At 44.4% G+C, this 14028-nt stretch overlaps 1 long non-coding RNA gene across 1 annotated transcript in view; it reads left to right on the forward strand.

The window, feature by feature from the left end:
- LOC309855336 overlaps positions 1-13825 on the forward strand; it is a 114731-nt gene extending 100906 nt beyond the window's left edge. The window contains exons 3-4 of the long non-coding RNA XR_014306729.1: positions 9505-9706; positions 13213-13825. This is a non-coding gene — a long non-coding RNA (uncharacterized lncRNA). The remainder of the gene's footprint in view (positions 1-9504; positions 9707-13212) is intronic.
- The last annotated feature ends 203 nt before the right edge of the window (positions 13826-14028 follow it).

The following is a 14028-nucleotide window of genomic DNA, read 5'->3' on the forward strand; positions in this document are numbered from 1 at the left end:
TCTAACCAATATATATGGAACACTTAGTATGTGCCAGGCCCCATAATTAATGATAGGCATAAAAAGACAATAGGACATAGCCCCCTGCTCTTATGGCATCCGTAATCCCATGGAGGAGACAACCTTATAAATATGAAAAAGAGTTTACAAATTACATAAGAAATTAGAATGGCAAATTTTTATGTATACAAATTTTCTATAATGAACATGTCTTATATGTGTAATAAAAGTAGTACATTCTTATAGTTTTTTTACAACTGTGTAAAAAATAAATACAGTTATTGGGAGAAGACACAAAATTGAGAAGAGTTGTGTTAGAGTAATCTTACTGTGAGGGTTAATTGTCTGTGTTCCCTTGACTAGAGTACCCAGTAATTTAGTCCAGCACTGTTCTAGGCATTGCTTTGGAGGTATTTTTAAGATGTGGTTCACTTCTACAGTTGATTTTTATAAAGGAGCACATGGTTGATAAGATGGGTGGGCCACACCCAATCAGTTGAAGGCCTTAAGATCAAAAGCTGAGCATTCCCTGAGAATTTTTGCCTCAAGACAGCAGCAGTTAACTCATGTCTGAGTTTCTAGTCTTCTGGCCTGCCTTGCAGATTTCAGACTTTCCAGTCTCCATGATTATGTGAGCCAATTCCTTCAAATATACCTCTTTGTTTCATATAAGTATATATTTATAAGTATACACACACACACACACACACACACACACACACTCATCTCGTGTTGACTCTGTTTCTCTGGAGAATTCTGACTGATGCACTACTAAACTTTTCAATTTCAAACAGTCCTTAGGTTAATATTGGTTTGATCATATAAATTTAAGATAAATTTAATCATTAGTATTTTCTGTCCTTACTATAACTAGACTCCTCTTTGACGACCTTTTCTCAACCCTCCAAAAATGTCTTCCTACGGTTAGCCAATGGGGACCACAGGCCGCAGCTGGTCTGTAGAGGCACAATCTAATGAAGATGAAGGCCAGAGGTATTAGCTTGCAAGTTTTCTTTTTCCCCTCTAAACTAGCTACTGAGCAATGCCAGGGGGTCTCAGTCCCAAGGCCAGAGCAGCTCATCAAGGGACAGTTGGCCATCAAGGACAGCCTCTTAGGTGACAGGGAGCACAGAAGTCCCAGGAGCACTGGTTAACGTGCCAACTTTGGAGCTCCTCGATCTCTACTCTGTCTACAAGAGGACTGGAGAATGACCTCTGTTCAATTTTCCAGCTCCAAGCATGGTCTGTCTTTCTCAAACTGTTTGTAGGGGACAGGCTCAACTACTTTCTGGCCGTGTGACTATACCCAAGTTGACATAACCCCTCCATGACTCAGCTTCCTCATCTGTAAATGGCTGTTCAATCAAAGCTGTGGGACTGTGGTGAAGATATCAAATATAATATGTACGTTTCCTAGCAACTGCAATGGTCCCACCTGTGGCAGTGGCTGTTATCATAATAAGTTGGAGGGTGAGGGCAGACTTTGGAAAAAGACTTCTGACACATGTCAGCCACCTCAGAAATAAGGATCTGGGTCCACCCCCACCTCCCAGATCTAACTGAAACTAAAGAAACCATGCTTGTAAGGCCTAGTGAACCTTCAAAAGAAACATGGATTTTTCTGTCATTTAAAATCACTACCATGTTAGCAGACAATAATGGATCACTCAACCCTACAAATAAGTAGAGAAAATTAATCATCACCCAGAAATTTAGTTTTTAGGGGTGCCCCGGTGCTCAGTTGGTTAAGCCTCTGTCTTTGGCTCAGGTAATGATCCCCGACGAACTGGGATCAAGTTCCTGGGTTGGTAGATAGGGCTCCCTGCTCAGCAGGCAGTCTGCTTCTCCTCTCCCTCTGCCCTCCCTCCCCTGCCATGCCTTCCCCCTCCCCCGCCTCTCAAATAAATAAAATCTTTAAGGAAATTGTGTTTTTGCAAATTTCCCCTTTTCCCAGAAGGTATGCGGGCAGTAAGTCACCCCTCCCCCCTTCCTTCCATCCCTTGGCACATTGTTTTTAATTATCTTGGGCAGGTGGGCAGGTGCCTGTTCGCACTGCCGAAACCAGATCCTCCTCGGCCAAGGACGCAAATCTAGTCAGCTCCGTGTATCTGCATGTGGATTATCCACTTAATGAAGCATCTGCCAGGAAAGTTTTAATCCCAGCCTGGCTTTCTCCTAGCATTCTCCTCTTCCCTCTCCCTCCTCCCCTCTCCCTCAGCCCTCACCCAGCTGATGTGTGCTTAGGAAATGCAAACTAATTTTAAAATTCGCTGGAGCAAAACATGATTAGAATGGTTAAGTCTGCTGCCAAAAATAAAATCAGCTAATGCATTCCATATATTTAGATTTCCAAAATTAAGTTGAAATGATGCTTAGTTCATCTGAAGTTTGGGTTTATGCACATCACCCCGTATCTCTGCTAGGTGACCCTACATTTTCTGGCAGCGATGTTGGTTCTCCTGGAAATGGCATCACCTTTTCCATATCCCACCGCAATGTTTTTGACTCTCTGATGCTGCTGAACCTGAGGGGGCAAGCCTGGTTCAAGATGGTGGAGAAGAGACTCCTTGGAGCTGGGGAGGACAAGAGAGAGACACTGCAGGTTCTTCTGAACCAAGGCCGTCCCATTCTCTGGCCCCCTCTTCCCTGGAGAGAGAGAGACAGAGAGAGAAAGAGAGATGCCAAAAGTCACGAGTTGGGCTGGGGAACCTGCATTGCAAGAGATACCATTAAGACTCTGAAAGACATGCTGCCTTCAAGGAGCTCACGGTCTCTTGTGGGGAGACAAAATCCACACAGCAGCATAGCATACATTACACAATCAAATGAATTGCTATAATTTTGTGGCATAGACTCTAAGGAGAAACTCAAGGTACAGATCATCATTGAGGTCGGAGTCATTTTCATGATGGAGGACATGTCTGAGTCACGAGTAGTCTAGGTCAGGGGGCAAGGGAGGGCGTTTGTGGTCAAAGAATCAATCTGAACCTGTTGGAGAATGCAAAAGACAGCCTGACTGGACCAGAAGCACCAGGGGAGGGACTTGTGGGAAATACAGGTGTTTCAGGACCCTTAGGTACAAGGAATAGAAAACAATCTGGTCTAATTTAAGGGAAAAAAAGTAATTTATTATTATTTTTAAAGGGTACAAGGGAGTCTCCTGGGACATGAGATAGAGTCCAGCTTACCACACTTTGAACTTGGAAATATTAAAATCTTATGACTTTTTACTCTTGTGGACTTCTCCTCCCAATTCCCAACTTACTTTTCCATGTGTCTGCTTACATTTTTTTCTCCTTAAGAAAGAGGTCCATGCTGAGCTTCAGTCAGTGGAGCCTTACTCTTAATAGTATTCCGTCCCATACTAATTGAGTGGTGAATTAATGACCATTTATGTGTTCTAAGAGAAAACAAAATATTTAAATATGTGTTTTTAAAAAAAGAAAGAAAGAGACTCATTTGGATAACATGTTTCTTTTCTTTGTATTTTCTTTGTCCTTCTGTTGACTAACTTTGGTACTTTCCCTCTTTTAATATATTAGAAAAATGGTCCCAGCGTCTTATCCTGTAGTGAAGGCAAGTCTTCCTTTTCATGAAATTGAAATTCAGCTGTTGTTTGAATAATAGAAAGCTCACGGCTTTGTAAGGCATCCCATTTCATTGTTAAGTTGTTGGGGAGTTCATTCTGAAATTAGAATGATTTAATTGCACGAGTCCCCACTTGTTTATACTCAGTTCAACAGAGAACTTTGAGTCTGTCGTTCTTTTGTTCAAACTCCCCACATGGTGCTCTACCACCTTGTAAATAAAAAAGAAAAGAAAAGAAAAGAAAAGGAGTATTTATTTTAAGGATACAAGGGAGTCTCCTGGGACTCAAGGACCCAAGGGGTGCGTGGAAAATCGTATCAGGATCCCAGAGGCTCTTCCTGAGTGCCCGTCTGCAAATGTGTCTGCTCCGGCATCTGGGTTTTCGGTTCTTAGGGCAGATGATAGCTGCCTCCATCAAGGGGACTCTCCTTCTCCTTTCAGCCCTCTGGCTGTTATTCTACCCCAATTCCAGACCCCTGGAAGAGAGAGAACCCAACTGGTCTGGGCCTGGTCCAATCAGTTATGCTGGGGGGTGGGGCGAGTCACCTAGTGCGCATGAAAACATGGCTGCCCTGCCCCTCCGGGGGTGAGAGGCGGGGAGGGCAGTCCTCGAGGCCAACGGAAAAGCACCAATTCGCTGGGTAAGATTAGCAAAGACAGGCCTCTAGCCATGTGGTTCTTTTAGAGTCTTTGAGGAAAACCAGGTGAAAATATTTCAGTTGGCTGGGAGTCTTGGGGGTTACCTTGCTTCCAGCAAATACTGAAAAATCCAGATTTTTTTTAAAGCAGAGAAATGGGAGTTGTGATCGCTCACTTCATAAAAAGGATTATTCACTTCTGGGGAGAGGTACAGGGATTCGTTTCAGCTCCAGATGATACTTTCCTATTATACTAGAATTATGCTCATCTTATCTACAGTGAATCTGCTTCCCTTGATTTTGGGACGTTCCCTCGCTGGGATCCAAGGTCTCTGCCCCGCACCCTCCCTTGTGGAGGGAACTGGGACAGGGTGATGCTCCCTGCTTTTGGTTGCCGGCTGCCCATTGGCTAGAATGTGAGCTTCCTGAGGGCAGGAGAGGCTCTCAGGTCACCTCTGCATGCATCCGGAGTCTGACACTGTGCTTGTCCTGTAGCCTTGCCGATAAATGCTTATGGAACTGAATGCACAAAGCCTGTTTCCAGATAAAAGCAATTCGTAGCCAAGGAGTAGTTTAAGGAGACTATAGCTTTGGTGTAAGTAAGGGAAAATAATATTGTGTCCCTTCCTAAGAAACATTCCGTATGGCTCTGCTTCTTCCTGTCCCGCCAGCAATGTCTTCTAGGGGCTGGGTGACAGCCCCCCCCCCCCCCCCCCCCGTCCCTCCTGTTTAGTCTCAGGATACACTCTGATGATTTGACCCGCCTCAAATAATGCCCCATGACCTTCGCGTTCTATTCCCTTCCGACGGAGAGAGGCAGGAAACTGGCTAAGGTCCCAGAGAGAAAAACCTCGTTCCTTTCACGGGGGCCCGGTGGAGGCTGGGTAGCCAGGAGGGGGACCAGCCCCTCCACCTGCCAGTCCCCAGGCACGGCCCAGCAGACCAGCCTGAGGGGAAAGGGTGTCCAGAGCACGGCCCACCCTGGCGAACTCCTTGCCTCGGCTGAGGAGAAGGCGACAAATGAGACAAAATGAAAAATATAATGATGCATATTATATTAATCATCCTCCCTTTTTCTGACACAATAAATCTTCTCTTTAAACTCGTGGTGGCGATTGCATCATCTCCCTCTCTCCTGAAACAGCACAGATTAAGATAAAGTGATAGTGCTGTGTCAAAGAGAGCTTTACTGCCACACTTGGGATACAAAGAGAGAGGTTAATTTATCATCGCTGGGGAGAACTGACAGAAGAGAGATATACTACCGAAAGGGGATTTAGCACAGGGCCAAGAAACTTCACACTATTTTTACCATCTGTCACATGCTCTAATAAAGCAGGGCAAAATATGAAGAAAGGAAAAATGAACTATCAAACACTGATGTAATGCAGCCCATAAATCTAATTTAATTACTTTGCATGGAGACAGGTCCTCGAGTCTGTGTGAATATACTGGATTTTCTTGGCAACTTAACAACTAAGTGTTTTAATAACATCACACTATAATTTATTCTGCTTGAAACACAAAACCCCTTTTGTGAGAGTTTCATTTTTGAGAACTGTTAATTTTTTCGGCTAATGTCAAAACTGGCATAAATTCACATGTGAACTTGAAGCCTGACTGTGAAAAAGGCTTAGGTTACTGCATGCCTTTTTATTGTTTGGCACTTTTCCCCCCTTCTGCATGCATTAGAAATAATTGGGCTTTGTTGATGACTTAGGTGAGGAGAGTTGTCTTGCAATTAGACTTTAATATAATGACAAAGGGTGGATGAGGGGGAAATCTTTGTAAAATAGAAAGAGGTAAGAAAATGCAATGAGGGGGAAAAAAAACCCCTCAGTTTCCAACAGCAAAGCAAAACTCGGAAGTGTAGTATTCCTGGAACCAGGCTGTTCCCAGGACCATGAGAATCTCACTCTGGAGGATGGAGAGGATCTCAGGGCAAAAAGGACGCTGGGAATGCAGGTCTGCCCTAGAGGGAGCCACCGGGCGCAGAAAATAAATCAAAAATAAAATTAATATTCATTGGGTGTCTTCCGGAATTTGGATGCAGTTACAGAAATTATTGTTAATAATGAAAGCCATATATCAAAGGTTATAAAATTCATCTGTGCTAGGACACTATTTTTTTAGGCTTTGTTCTGAACCATTAAAGATGACATATTGCATTTGTGTGCCTCTGTGTATAATAAGATACATTTAAGTCTGATTCTAACCTAAACTGGCAATTTTGGCATTGAACTCAAGTTCTTAAATGGGGCCTGTGACACTACTGTCCAGAAGAGGTCCGCGGAACCCATCCATTCTCCCATGACCTCACTCAGTAGGGCAGGATGGATGGGTAATTAATTTGTTAGATCATCAGTGATTCATGTTGGGAAAATAAAACCCCAAGTCTCTTGACAAATTCAATTGAAATATAACGGGGGATAAGAAGATTAAAAAAAAAAAAACACAAACAGAACCAAACCCTATTCCTTTCTGCCCGTCCCCTTTCCGGTTCCTAAACCCCAAGCCCTCATGCTAAAAGGAAACCTCAATGTACAGATATACGGTCTGCTGAAGTTCACTTATTTATTCCTTCAGCAACACTCACTAAATTCTTACTCTGTGGAAATCTCTGTAGGACACACTTTTGGGCATACGCGGTCTGGTCGCAGAGACGCACTGGGCAGAAAAATGACTGCAGTTTAGTACATTTTGAGAAAATTTAACCTGATGGGCAATCTCGGTGGAGTTCACGCAGAGGGCAGGTATGGCACTGGTCATGGTAGGGACTCTGGGTAAAACAGAAGTGATTCATCTGGAAAACCCTAACAAGTATTAGGCCCATCAGGAAACTGACCACAATATTCGTACTATTGAGTACTTATTGAACGCTACTGGTGATTTGATATCTGTTAACTATCTAGACGGAGTCAGGGCCTTGAAGCCAGGAAACTGAGGGGCCAAGTTTTTCAGAGAAGTGCTTTCAAATAAATTTCCCCTCGTGCTTTTTCCTGACATTCGCATTCCCCTTTTTAGACTTGGAAAACGCTCAATTCTTGTGGTTTCTTGTTCTGTTGAATTTGTGTGGGAGAAAAATGTACAACCTTGAACTCTGAATGAAGCCCAGTGTGAAAAGTAGTGGTTTTCAGCTGTGCTATTTCAAACACTCTCATTGGTATTTTAAAAGACTTCCCACATATTCAGTTTCTGACCTGGGGCCTGGAAGAGTGAACATTAAAAATTAAAAAAAAGAAAAAAAAAATCAAGCCGCCAGTATTTACTTACGAAATGACTTGGTTATAGCCCGGCAATCCAGCTGCCTTAAAATTAGTGTACAAATTGAAACTTTGAAGGGTTTCTTTTTTGGCATTTTGATTTCCTCATCTGAAAAATGGGGATATTAATACCTACCGCCTGGGGTTGTCGGGAGGATTAAACGCGCCCACATATGTAATGCATCGAGCACACTAAAATGATGGCCGCAATTATTATTTTACTATTATCATTTTGATTTTGCTACCCTTCCTTCTCTTCCTCTTCACGTTTCTAACTACCCCCCTTCCCAAGCCCTTCCCCCACCACCTCATGAAGTACTTTTTTCCCCCAGACTTGTAGGAATCTACTTCCTTCAGCCTCCCCCTTCTGGTCCAGCTGCAGACTGCAGCCCTATCACTTTTTTTTTTTTTTAAAGTTACCTTTGAAATATATATATGTTTATGTTTATATATACAAATAAAATTGGCTGTTTTCTGGAAGCAAACCTTACTAAGAAAGCAGTGGGCAAAAACAAAAAACCCCACTGAGCTCCGTGTGGGTTCTGTGGCGAAAGAAAACATTGCGAGGGAGTCTGTGTTCTCAGAAGCCTAGGAAAGAGTCTTTCCAATCAAGTGGGTTGGAGAGAGGGGGAGTAATCCAGGAGTTAAGAAGCCTGCAAAATTTATGGTATTGTCTCCTTTAATCGGTAACTGTTAGCCCAAGTGCCCCACACAAGGTGAACTTGACCTTTCCTATAAAACAGTTGTACTTGAACTCTCCATGGCGCTCCGGGTCTCTTCATATTCTTCTTTTAAGAGGTACCTTGCTTTAACCTTGCTGGTCAAGATGACAGATCATTTACATTAACAGATTATGCGGGAACGCTCCAGGTCTAAGCTGGAAGTGCATTAGCACCCGGTGCCTTGGGTCGCCAAGGGCAAGGGCCTGAGGAGAAGCCCAAACAGCTGACACCCCCATTTGGAAGGGGTAAGGTTTCACGGAAACATCTTATAACCACACCGGTCCCTGTTGTGGCACCCAGGAGATGCTGAGCCACACTGAATTTTAAACAGTTATCTCCCTCTTCTTCCCAGTTGCTTGCTAATGTATGCTTTGTTCCTTCGTTTATTCACTCAGGCATCAAACATGGGCTACATCATCACTGTATGCCGAGCATTATGGTAGGTGCTGAGGAGGATTAGAAGGAACAGATTGATCCTCCCCTCAAGATACTTTGAACAGAGGGGAGGAGGCAGACACAAACTCCCGTAACCAAAATGTCGTATGAAAATCGCTCCATCATCAAAATCTGAGCCACAGTTCTTCCCAAGACCGGGGGACCCCAGAGAGAGGGAAGGGGGAAGATTCCCAAGGGTGTTATTGAGCTGGGGATAGAATGACGAGTAGTATTTGTCTCAGGTGTAGACGTGCGAAGAATGATGTTTCCGGTGGAGGGCACAGCGCAAGCAAATTTCAGGAGAGTGACTAGTGTATGGGAAAGTCTAACTCCTCTCCATCGCCTAGTGGCCACAATAGCAGTCTGGGATTTGCTGATAGGTAAGGTCACAGGTACGCAGGACGTGAGTGGAAGAGCCAGTAAATCTCTCACTGCCCTGTTGTCTAGATTTTGTTCTTCAGATCCCAGGGTCCAATGTGCAGAGAGAATGGAAAGTTCGGTTAGGTCCTGCCTATCGGCATAAGCACTAACTCTAGGTCTTGTGAATGTCATCTGACCTCCTGAAGGAGACTCTGAGGGTTGGTGGTCAAGCTTGGCAGTGTGCCTTTGGACAAGGAAGAGTCTGTTTTGATGTACGTGGGGAGGGGCTGAAAGTCCCCATTCATGGCCAGTGCGTTCCTACAAAGCAGAGCAAATCACTTTGTGGAAACATCCTCTAGGTACCCACAGGGAAATGTCACAATTACAACTGACATTTATTGAACACTCTACCTGAGCCCAACAGTATTCTAAGTGCTTTACTGTATTTTCACAACAAATCCAGAGAGTGGGTCTGTAATCATTTCATTATTTTGCCAGGGAGAAGTCTGTGGCACAGATAGGAGGGGTGATTTGCCCAAGGTCACACAACTAAAAAGCGGCTGAACATCTTTGTCTTCTTAACCAACTTCCTATATCCACCGAAGAGCGTGAGACCTCCATGACACATTTCCGTAGTTGGGTGCTTCATTCCTGTACATCATCTTATGATATCATCAGCAATGACAACTCTATGAGACAGGTATGACTTTCATGTTACAGATGGGGATACTGAGGCTCAGAAAAATTAATCAACTTATTGTCCAACAGCCAATACCTGATGAAGGTTCGCATTTAATGTTCCTGGCCTGAATGTTCCTGCCTCAAAGCTGATGTCCTTTTCACTCTACCATGCTGAATTCCCAAGAAAGAATGTCAGCAGACCCTGTTCCTTTTCTGGCCACTCAAGGAGGTGAGCACTGACAGTGCATTTCACTGAACAACTGGTTCCCTTGGGAACCCCCAGGAAGCCCCCTCCACTCCGGGCTTGGCATGCAAGGCTGATCTTTACTGCTAAGATGTTATATCCTAGACCCCCTTCCCTCTCTGGCTTCTTTCCCAACAGGGTGAAGGCAAACTCCATGCAGTTACTGTGGACGGGAAATGAGTCATACATAGGCATGCTTCACAGGGGCTGTGTGTTTGCTTCCAGACCACCGCAATACCGCAAATATCACAATAAAGCAAGTCAAAAGAATTTTTTGGTTTCCGGCTGTATATAAAAGTTACAGTCATACTACAATATAGTAGCAATAACGTTACGTATAAGCAAAGTCATTATGTCTCAGTACATTATCTAAACAAACAACATGCGTACCTTAATTAAAAAAAATATTGCTCAAAAATACTAGCCATCATCTGAACTTTTAGCAAGTCATAATCACTGATCCCGAATCACCATAACAAATATAGTAATAATGAAAAAGTTCGCAACACTGCGAGAATTACCAAAGATGCAGAGTGAGCAAATGCTGTTGGAAAAATGGTGCCCATAGACTTGCTTGTGGCAGGGCTGCCACAAATCTCCCATTGTGAAATATTTGATATCTGTAAAGCACAATAAAACAAGTAGGCCTGTATCCAAGGGTCCCTTGTTTTAAAAGAATTCAAGAGCTAAAGTGAACTAGCCTTGTTCACCTTAGAGAAAGAAGTAGGCAACTCTGGCAGTACGTTTAGAGGAAGGGTCAGCAAACATTTTCTGTAAATGACCAGGCAGCAAATATTTTGGGCTTTGCAGGACATACAGTCTCTGTCACGAGTATTCAGTTTTGTATGAATGCAAAAGCAGCCACAGACAGTACCTACATGAATCAGCACGGCTGTGTTCCAATAAACCCTTAATTGACGATGCTGGGATGTGAATTTCACATCATTTTCTCATGTCACAAAATATTCTTCTCTTGACTTTTCCAACCATAAAAAATGTAAAAACTATTTTTAGTTCATAGGTTGCACGACTCACATTGGGCTCGGTTGACCTGTGGGTGATAGTTTGCTTGGTTTGGTTTATAAAATTTTATTATGTACTTGTTAGGAAATCTAGTGTGTAAATCCAAACACAAGATATATCTCTTATTAACCATTTAAATACTCACCTATTTCTTTTTAATAATGCTTTATTCAGCTGAGCTCTGAACACACTTGCAACCTGGAGCACACACAAAGACGAAAGTCATACTCTGTTGAAGATGACTTGACCCTTTCCACGAAGACAGACTGAAGACACGTTTTCTTTTTTCTTTTTTTAATGTTTCAAGCTTTTATTTAAATTCTAGTTCATGAAAATATAGCGTAATATTAGTTTCGAAGATTGATTTTCTTTTTCTTTCTTTCTTTCTTTCTTTCTTTCTTTCTTTCTTTCTTTCTTTCTTTCTTTCTTTTTAAAGATTTTATTTATTTATTTGACAGACAGAGATCACAAGCAGGCAGAGAGGCAGGCAGAGAGAGAGGAGGAAGCAGGCTCCCTGCTGAGCAGAGAGCCTGATGCGGGGCTCGATCCCAGGACCCTGGGATCATGACCTGAGCCGAAGGCAGAGGCTTCAATCCACTGAGCCACCCAGGCACCCCTCAAAGATTGATTTTCAATGATTGAGAATGCTACAAGTGCTTGTTCTATGGACACATTCTGTCTGGTGTGTTCATAACTCTAGATAAGGTGTTATTTGGACAATCTTTAGATTGACTTACAATAGCTGCCTTTATATCAAACACTTTGTTTTCTCATTAGGGACCTCATTCTCATTTTCAAGGTTTTTCTTCCACCTTTCTGCATCAAGACTGGAAAGATGTCATTTCTGAAAGTCATTAAGTAGCTCTCAGAGAGAAGCAGCAGCTCCTTGGGCCCCATCAAACAAGGAGCCCCAATAGCAAAGGATCCAGATCTCGACATGACTCAAAGAAAAAGCAAAACTTGGAATTTGGGTGTGCGTGTGGGACAACAGTCCCTCTGAAATGCTCTTCCAGTGTCACTTTCTTCTTCTATTCTCTGGCTTGGCCTGATGGTTGGCTTGTGCTCTAGATTTCAGTGTGAACTGGAGTCTGGTTTCCATAGCAGTGGGTTTGCTGGCTCAGCATTGACCCCCGAACCGCCAGCCCCTCTCGTCCCTCTTTGTTGCTTTTTCCTTATTAAATTTAAAGAGCAGAGAAGTTGAGCCTCCTTGGTCATGCTCCTGGTAAAGACTTGTACCTGTCCTGCTGATATGTGTGCCCTGGGCCCAAAGTATTAAGGGAAAAGCCTTGGAGCCCAGATGTACCCCTCTAAGTCCTGCTGCTGGAGGATGGGGCTGGTTTGCTGGGACATGGAGAGCAGCGCTTTGCTGCTGGGCAGTCAGCCCAGGAAACTTACCTGCATGACTGGTCCCCAAAGGGAAGACCTGTAACTCACCGGCCACAGGTGGTATTGATGCCCCCGGGGCCTGCTCTCCTGGGCATTCTGTTACCTCTGTAGGAAACCTAATCTATGCCTTTCATAAGGATGCGAGTTTGAATTTCCTTCTGTGACCCCCACTGCCCCACCAACCAAGGGAGCACTGGCTGGGGGATTTACCCCTGGTCAGAATTTGATTTTGTAACTTCAGAGTTTCTTTCTTCTGGGGCCACACTGCTGTCTTTGCCCCGAATTGGACAGTGCTGGGGGACAGGGAGGGGAGGTCTGGTGCCACAGGACCAGTGATGAAAGATTCAGGCTCTTGGTATAAACTCAAGGGTGCAGCTGACATGGTGTGGGAAAGATGACCTCCTATTTCATCGCCTCCCCTTGGGTCTTGCACTGTATTCAGGAGCCATGCACATCAGTGGGGGTGAGAATATATGAAGGCCCTAGATCCTGGCTACATGTAGGTCAGGGGCAGATGGTCCCTACCCCAGATCCCCCTTTGTGTGAATGCCCAGGGCCTGTATGCTGCCCATGTCTCTCACCACTGCAGGACTCCTCCCAGGAGGTAGGATCTTTCAGGCTGATCCCATTTGTAAGAAAGGGAACTCCGCTTTTGGGCTATGTTTTGAGAGATACCAGAAAGCTCTTGCATCAGTTAGTCAATGACACAAAAACATTGTGTAACACCTACCCAAAACTCAGGGGCTCAAAGGAACAATCATTTATTCTCAAGACTCTGCAGGTCAGCTGGAGTTCACTGGGGCTGGTGGATCTGAGCTGGGCTTTGGTGGACCTGCTTGGCTCTGCTCCAAGTGTCTCACTCTTCTTCACAGGACCCGCAGACTGGCCTGGACATGCTCCTCTCATGGCAACGAAAGCACAAGTGGAAATCCTGGAGGTTTAATGGGACAAGTGAATTACATGGCCAAGCCCGAAGGCAAAAGGCTGGGAAAAAGGACCTGCAAAGTTACTGGGCAAAGACTGCTGAGACAGTAAAAGGATGCAGAATCGGGGCCAAAAACATGATCTACCATATTCTCTCCCTTCCCCAAATCTCCCCCCACAGACCTTTGACATGGCTTACAATCCCGCTCTTAAGACTATGTCTTTGCATTCAGATAGTGTCTGCATAAGGTCCTTGGGAAGGGGAGGACCTTATGCCCAGCTCCTTAACCCTCCAGCAGCATTGGCGGTTCGCAGACAAAAGGGGTTCCTAGAGGATGGGGCCCAGGACCGAGGCATCTTGCAGTGGAAGGTGGACCACAACAATCGGGGTGAGCTGGTGTCACCGGCCCTTCATCCCTACCTGCCCTTATTTTGCCTATGTTGGGAGACAGCTACAGAAATTCTTCATCTGCCCCAGGAAACGTTCCATTATTTGAGCGGCTAGAAAATTCTTAGGTTGGAAACATGCAGAACACAGCAGTAAACTCTGTAGGAAACACATCCTCGGCTTCTCAGTGATGTCAGAATGTTTGTCTCTTTTTGTTTCTGTTTGGGCACATGGGACACGTGAGGGTGGGTGGGCGGCGAGTGGGAGTGTTGAGGTCTGTGTTTGTATGCGTGTGCGTTGTGTTCATGTTTTTGCCAATATGCCTGTCTCAGTCACGCTCAAAAATCTGTCTTCTTCGGCTGGGAACAGGAAGAGG

Source organism: Mustela nivalis, assembly GCF_964662115.1.
Source record: "Mustela nivalis genome assembly, chromosome: 20".
In the NCBI taxonomy this organism is placed as follows: Eukaryota; Metazoa; Chordata; class Mammalia; order Carnivora; family Mustelidae; genus Mustela; species Mustela nivalis.